Below are 8186 nucleotides of genomic sequence, written 5' to 3'. Positions count from 1 at the left end.
TGATCTTTTACGGTGTTCGTTTTTTAATACCTGTACTTACGGTGTCAGTAACGAGACATAAAACAAGGGGCGTTGAGGCTGACGATTTTACAAGGTTAGAAGACTGTCCTTTCTCAACTCCTGTTTGCTGCTACAGGCCTCTTATAGACTTACTTATAGGCTTACTGTGTGTAAGACAGCAAGCCGGCAGCGTTTTGATGAAGGAGAAATGCAAGGCGCCCGTGTACAGTGCGATGTGTATGAATTATTCCGGAGCCCTCCACTACGGTATCCCGGAGCCTATGTCGCTTTGGGACGTCAATATATATATGAGTCGGTCCTCATTTATATGGAAACTTTGGTACACGGCGAGATCTGTCCATAAAGTGAATCGCCTGCAGTAACGAGAGTATGTTAGGAAAAATCGCCTCGCTATGAAGGTCTGCTTTTGTACAAAAATGGCGAGAAGTGAATTTGAAATTAGACAACACCTTCGTGAGCCCACATTCATTAACCGAGTTCCCACTTCTTTTGTGATGAAACTTGATTCTCCCAGTATAATCTGTGAGACGCAAGATGATGCCTCGTGGCGGGATGACGCGTTCTATACTACGACCTCACCGGCTCTCTTTATTAACGACCTAAGCTCAAACCTTGATCGAAACGTTCCTACTGACACACTGTGATTCTGAAAAAGATTTTAATAAAATATCGCATAAAATACTGACACTAAAGCTATCGCGCCTAAATCTTATCCCGTTAGTATTGGAACGGCTTTGTAACTTTTTGACTAACAGAGAGCAATTTGTCCAATGCTAACAATAGTTCTTCTCCTCGTAGCCCTGTCATTTCAGTTGTTCCCCAATGTACAGTGCTAGGACCCTTGCTTTTCCTCACATACATTAACGATCTTCTTTGCAATAATTCCTCTACTATCCGCGTATATGCATATTCCATCTAAATGCACTCTTTTCTGCTCTGAAGTGTCGTCCGTCTCTTCCTGGAAGTACTTGACTATTACTGTAACGCAAAACCTAACATAGTCATCTCATATCATGAACATCGCTAACGAGGCTAATCGCACTCTTGGTTTCACACGGCGCAATCTACGATTTGCCACCCCATTTATCAAATCATTTGCATACCTAACATTTTCCGTCCTAAACTAGAATACGCTTCAGTAATGTGGAATCTTCACCAGTCTAACCTCTCTTTAACCTTACAAAAAATACAAAATCGTGCTATCCGCTTCATTTTTATTCTGATTATTCATACTACACTAGTGTGTCTGCTTTAAAATCTAGAGCCAACTTACCCAGCCTTGAAATGCGATGAAATATTTCTCGATTGTGCCTCTTTCATGTGTTTTATCATTCTTAGGAGAATCAGTCATATCACTGGTTATCGCCTCTCAATCCGTATTAATCACCGTAAGGCCGCCTACGCCACAACCTACCCCTCATTCTCGATCTTTTTTCCATGTCATCCCGGGACTGGAATGACCTACCACAGGACGCCGTGCATCATATAAACGCCATCCATTTTAATAACGCTCTCAAGACCATTGTTGTTTAACTGTCCTGCCCATCCCTCATGTAATGCCCCATACCAGGGCCCTTTGAAGTATAAAATAAAAAAAAAAACTGCTAGCAGACAGCTTCACTCAGACGGCCGAGAGCTGCTGATTGCGGCTTTCAGTGTAGTCCAAGCTCGAAAATAGCGTTCATTAAATCATAAGCAAATCATAAGGCGCGACGGGTCGCCTTTGAAAGGTATATCATGTATGAAGGCCACTAAAAAAAATTGGTGGGGTTCTTACGCTCCACTCTTAATGGTATAACGCCACAACGGTAATGGCTCCCGTTCGCCAAGTCCCCCTGCGGATCCTCATTCGCGTACATGTACCTAGTCGGATGAGAAAGGCTACCAGACATGGGTATAAATCTCCGCTTTAACCAAGCTGTGCTAACATGCCGGCGTTACCTACGGGGACAGCATGTCTAACTGAGAATGCAAGGATCTTGGAAGGCTGATTCTGATCCTCTCAACTGAAAGGAAAGGCTCCTGCCAAATCAGCCACGTCATTTGGTAATGTAATTTTAGGCAACATATCCATCATATGGATACCAGCGCACGAGTCTGTCCCTGGAAACGAAGCTGCGCACCTGCTGGCCCGAGATCTCTACCACCGGGCAGCGGTAGAACAGCCCGAATGCAAGGGAATTAAAGATTGCGCTATCACATACAATGAGATCACAGAATCTTACAAATTAGATCGAAAAGTATACTCTCCCCCAGATCGGTCTCTCACTAACAATGAAGCACGCATCTGGAGGCGATTACAAGCCGATAACTACATCTGCTTTGTCTGGGTTTTCTTAACACAGACCGGGGAGGAAGAAGATTCTAAATGTAAAAATTGCGGCCAAAAAGGCACGCTAGATCATATAATATGGCAATGCGCCGATTCCCCAGGCGCCGGCATTAACATTGATAGCAGAGAAGCCTGGGAGGTTTGGCTGCGGAGCGGAGATCCCACCGTTCAGCGGCACGCGACCCGCCTGGCGGCTGAGGCCGCGAAGAGTGCTTGTAACCTCACCTGACCTCAACCTGCGGGGCCCTCCTGACCCGCTCCCCGGCCTGCGTGCCGGGGGCGGGAGATGAAGGGCTCCTTTTCGGTGGAAATAAAGTTTTCATTCATTCATTCATTTTTAGGCAACACCTCACACGGTCATGCCAGCCACCAAGTATCATCTGCCGGAGCCATGCACGTGATTTTTCGCTCACGACACCGACAACGCCAGTGCCGAATTACATGTGGAGACCGGAACCTTTAACGCTATCGTGGTAAAAAGAAGGCCATCTAATAATAATAATAATAATAATAATAATAATAATAATAATAATAATAATAATAATAATAATAATAATAATAATAATAATAATAATAATAATAATAATAATAATAGGTTCACAGGAAATAAAAGGCGCAGTATCTGTCACATTTGCTCTGTGAACACCTGAACCAAGCCGTAAGGGAAGGAAGGAAAGTGAGAGTGCAAACAGAAAGAGAGAAATGGGTGCCGTAGTGGAGGGCTCCAAAGTGATTTCGACCACCTGAGGATTTTTAACGTGCACTGACATTACACAGAGGCAGTTCCACTTTTTCCCTCCTTTCTGCTGGTGTCCAAAACTCGAAGTATAGGCAAGGAAAATTCTTTTTGGGGCAGTCCAGGTTTCGGTCTTGTTGCTGTCCATATTAACGCGGCAGAAGTACATGGGCTTCAATCGCTTCCGCGCGTTTTCATCCTGCCCCTTAACCGGACACCGAGTATTCATATCAATGTGGCTTCAGCCCATTAAAAAGGTTGCCTCTCAGAAAAACTGTCCCTAATTCGAGTCGCACATATTAATGAGGGAAGGAGTCGAAGAGGGCTGGCTGCTCCTGGCCCTACGGGGCTGGGACTGGTAGGTCACTGCCGCTTGCGGCGAGGGCTAGCCTGCCATCATATTTTTATCTGTTGTAGGCCGTCATTGAACCCACTGCCGTTTCGGTGGTGGACGACGGCTGTTGCCCCCAACGTGCATCTTTCTCTCATTTTTTTTTCTTCTCTATTTTCTCTCGTCCGCACGAGGCAGCGGAGGTGGTTCAGCTTCTTCTTCTGCCTTGATATTTGGCACATACCCACGAAGGGGGATTGGCCAGGGTTCAGTGTGGACTGCCAAATGTCGTACGCAAACTGAATAAATGCATTGAAGTAATTGACAACTAAACACAACATAAGATTTAAGATCACAAAAGTGATTGAAAGAAAAATATGAAGCAAAAATTTGGAATTTTGTAAATTTGGAATACAATTAGCAAGGGAATCTGTCCGTAGCTGTGATGAAGTTATGTAAGCACTGACAAATTTGAGGCAACGCAAATCCTTTCGCACTCGCACCGAAAGAGAGTAGAAGCGGGACTGGCTCAGCTACAGGGCCAGTAGCATGCCCGCATTTTCTTTGCCTTCTTCATTCAACAGCAACAATATTAATGGGGGTCGCATGAAAGGGGCACCTTAATTGTATACCATCTTGTTTCATGATCAGTTAAGCTAAATGACAACCGTATCTTGCAAAGGCAGCCATATGCCTGCCAGCAGCTAATACCCGAAGCTCTCTACTTAGCACATTCACACAAAACTTGTGCCTCTTGTCTTCATTCTGTAGCTGAGGGTAAATTTTAAAATGTTTGGCTAGCAAATGCTGGCCACACCTCCAGTTACCGGCTGACATTCCGAGCAGAAAGAACGATTCAAAGAGCCGCTTGTTTTGTCAAATTCCGGTTTAGACCGAGTGACACGTGCTCTTCGACCTCTGGCGAAGTTAATTAAGCCCTTCGGGCCGTCAAATATAGCAGTTATAGGATGACTGTCTCATGCCAGTTGTGGCATGACTGTTATAATTCACTGCTTTTTTCTTACCATCTCTGGTTTCTACGTACAAACTGAAATAAAAGACCGATTGATTAACTGAATAATTGATTGATCGATCGATTTATTGAATGACTAATTGAAAGGCTCTGCAACTGTGGAGGAAGGGCGACAGGCGGACCTGCCTTAATCTTTGTCTGCATGGAAATGACAGTTTCTCTCCTCTGCTAATCAGCTCCGACCACATGATCAGCACCAAGCTTCGTCCATCCATTAAAAATAGACTTCCGGCGTCGCTAAGTGCCTACTGCTGATTATGGCCCAGCTTATAACAAAAGAATTGCAGTGTGACATGTAACTTCCAGACTTGTGTCGTGTTTGCACGAGGTTTCACATTGCCTGCAAACGCTCCTGCTTAGCTTTTGACATGCAAGCCGTGGAAAAACTTCTCTATTTTTGATCACTTGCATGACTATTGCGTTTGACGATGAAATGAAAACATTTATGTCCATGTTGGTGAACTCTGTTATCGCATAAATTTCCCTTTGTATATTCAACCCATTTAATGTCGAGAGAAAAATACCGCTGAAACAAAAGCTGTCTATTAAAGAAACAATAGGAATGGATTTGCAAGTGAACCAGTGAAGGACCGAATGAAGAATGAATAAATTAAAAATCTGAATAAAACATGAAATAACTAATGAATGGACAAACCCATTTACGAACGAACGAATGAACGACCAAGTCGGCAAAAAATGAATGAATGAATGAATGAATGAATGAGGGTACGCGTCTTGAAAGCGCCTGCTATCCGCCCTTCACTCACAGTTCCTGTAATATTGCTACTAATCGGTTGCATTGCGTTTGTCGAAAAGTAACAATCGGGGTAACTGAACTATTTTTTTTTTTCTGTAATAGAATAAAAGTGTAATCACTTTTTCCAAAAACAAGTTGGAACCGACTCTTCAGCTTTGAGTATTTCAACTTGGCTGTGCACCGCCGGGGTGGTGCCGTGGTAAGACGCCCGACTACTGTGACGGAGTACCCGGGTTCGAACCCGACCTCGGCGGCTGCGTTTCGATGGAGGCAAAACGAAGAGGCGTCCGTGTGCTGTGCGATGCGAGCGCACGTTAAAGATGCCCAGGTGGTCGAAATTACTCCGGAGCCCTCCACTACGGCTCCTCTTTCTCTCTTTCCACCTTCACTCTCGCCTTCCTCCCTTCCATTACGGCGCAGTTGAGGTGTACACAGAAAACAAGTGAGACAGTTACCGCGCCTTCTTTTCTTATAAATCAATCAATCAATCAATCAACATGGCGGTAAACACAAGCGCTGCTATTTAGCGCGTCTACATTGGGAGAGTATCTGGAGTAGCTAGAATAGCAGCTTGGGCATGTTGGTTATGCATCTTGAGGTAACAGCGCGGAACGTGGATGGGAGCACAAGATTAGAAGACGACACAACGAGCGCTGACTTTCAACAACGTTTATTTTGGAAAACCCTCAACTTCTTATACCCTTACGCCAGACATCACGTACAAGTGACTTGCACATCTCAGCATAGTAATAAGAAAAAAAAAAACAAAAAAAATAATAGATAAATACACGTGCCGCATAACCTTCTCTTACACACAGCGTGGTACACTCTCTGAACTCATGGAAAAGATTGCACATTCAGCAGCTCGATTTCTTTTTGTGTTAGCAGCAGGGACGGTTTGCTTACACGTCGTTCCTGCAGTAAGAGACTGCGCGTCGAAAACTTGCTCCGCGCAATTCACACAATCTAAAGTGCTAGCAAAACATAATGAGCCGCTGGTTCGTGAGATAATTGAAGCCGCTGAGATAGCTAGACCGCAGGAACGATGTGTAAGCAAACCGTCCCTGCTGCTAACACAAAAAGAAATCGAGCTGCTGAATGTGCAATCTTTTCCATGAGTTCAGAGAGTGTACCACGCTGTGGCAAGATAAGGTTATGCGACACGTGTATTTATTTATTTATTTATTATTTTTTTGTTATTTTTTTCTTATTACTATGCTGAAATGTGCAAGTCACTTGTACGTGATGTGTGGCGTAAGGGTATAAGAAGTTGAGGGTTTTCCAAAATAAACGTTGTTGAAAGTCAGCGCTCGTTGTGTCGTCTTCTAATCTTGTGCTCCCTTCCACGTTCCGCGCTGTTACCTCAAGATGCTGGAGTAGCTGCCGATGCTTTTACGAGGAAATCAGAAGAAATTAGGGAATGAAAATTTTAAAAAGAAGGGAAAAAAGCTCATCCCCAAAAATAACGACGTGGAACAAAATATCAAGAAGTGGCACTAGTTCATTATAGTGCAATTGCGTATATTTGTGTTTGGCAAGAAGCCATGTAAAGAAAGGTATGCGGCAGTAATCAATTGCTTCCCTGTAGAATTTTTCCGTTGCTTTCGAGGGGCTATAAGCGACCATTGATACGGGTCACATTTCAGACATACCAATTCTAAATGTTATCTGTAATTATTTTCTGTGGCGTGAAGAACACTGGAAGTATATGATTGAATTGAAACACCGAATAGTTGCTTGTTTGACAAGGTACTATTACATGATACTACATCGTATACCCGGGTTCGATTCCGACTGGCGGCGGCTGCGTTTGGAAAGAGGCGAAACGGATTGGTGTCCGTGTACTGTGAAATGTCAGTGCTCGTTAAGGAATCTCAGGTGGTCGAAATTTCTGGAGCCCTTCACTAAGGCCTCTCTCATATCCTGAGTCGCTTAGGGACGTTAAACCCTGCAAACCAAACCAAACCATGACGCTACACCATCACAGAAGCTATTCGAAACCGGCGCGCCAGGACTCCGGCGGCTACATTTTTGCCATCTTGCAAGGGTCGGTCCTAATCCAATGTTTAGGAGAAATCCTCAAGGTGGAGTAGATGTTTAATGAGGGAGTAAGTACTCATTTAGTACCTACCCAAGCGCAGCCACACGTCTACATAGGAAAGATATACAAATTTCCCAGAAACTTTGCTGCTAAAATATTGGCCCTGGTCTGAGGTTCCAACCCCGGACCACCAGATGCCGGGGGCAGTCGCTCTTTAAACCGGTTCGCCGTGGATTTTGCACAGTATATTGAAAGTGCGGCGTTGGCACTGGCGACGGTGTCTAAGCCTCGAGTCCGCAAAGTATGCTGGGAACGCGATCGAACCAAATACTGCAAAAGAACGTCCTATTCTAGGCATAAGCAAGGATGGAACTGCACGAGAACTATTGGAGGCGTATCACAAACAAAAATGGCACGGCAACTGTAATAACGATGAGGCAGTCTTCCTACATGCATCGGAATTCGACCTTTTGTCATGTTCCTAGCCACGTATTGTTTATAGTTTCAATTTTACACGTCGATGTACGTTCTTTGTGTGGCACGTCGGCGCAAGAAGCCTTTATACTTAGCAGGTCGTGTCACCAATAAAGGTATAGTTGTGAATGCAGCGTTCGTCCGTACGTTGTGTTTCGTTTCTATATGATCGTGTTTCTTCACTGCAGTAATGATACGAAAATACAAAACCGAGTATATACCGTGAGTGTATAAACGCTAGAACGGGCCTGCGAGTCGCCCAAGAGCCAAAACAGGACTGCCACTCCAGACCTCATGGGCCGCTAAGGCCAGTCGGCTTTCTTCGATTATCGTAATAAGCCGGTATGCTTATCTTTAATAATTGCTCAGCCCTGCCTAACTTTTAACAGCTCCGCTTCAGTGAAACTGGCATCTATAGTTAGAGTACAGTTTGTGGTGCAGAAGATGTCTCCTTGAACTTC

The 8186-nt window shown here is 44.4% G+C and overlaps 1 protein-coding gene across 1 annotated transcript in view; it reads right to left on the bottom strand.

Moving 5' to 3' along the window:
• Positions 1–8186, bottom strand: part of LOC146208172 (uncharacterized) — a 96007-nt gene that overhangs the window by 51049 nt on the left and 36772 nt on the right. The gene's annotated exons all lie outside the window — the stretch shown is intronic.

This window comes from Amblyomma maculatum, chromosome 1 (genome assembly GCF_055883805.1).
Source record: "Amblyomma maculatum isolate TAMU_Amacu chromosome 1, ASM5588380v1, whole genome shotgun sequence".
Taxonomy (NCBI): Eukaryota; Metazoa; Arthropoda; class Arachnida; order Ixodida; family Ixodidae; genus Amblyomma; species Amblyomma maculatum.
Note: the sequence above shows the minus strand (reverse complement) of the source record. Positions and strands in the feature narration are given on the sequence as shown.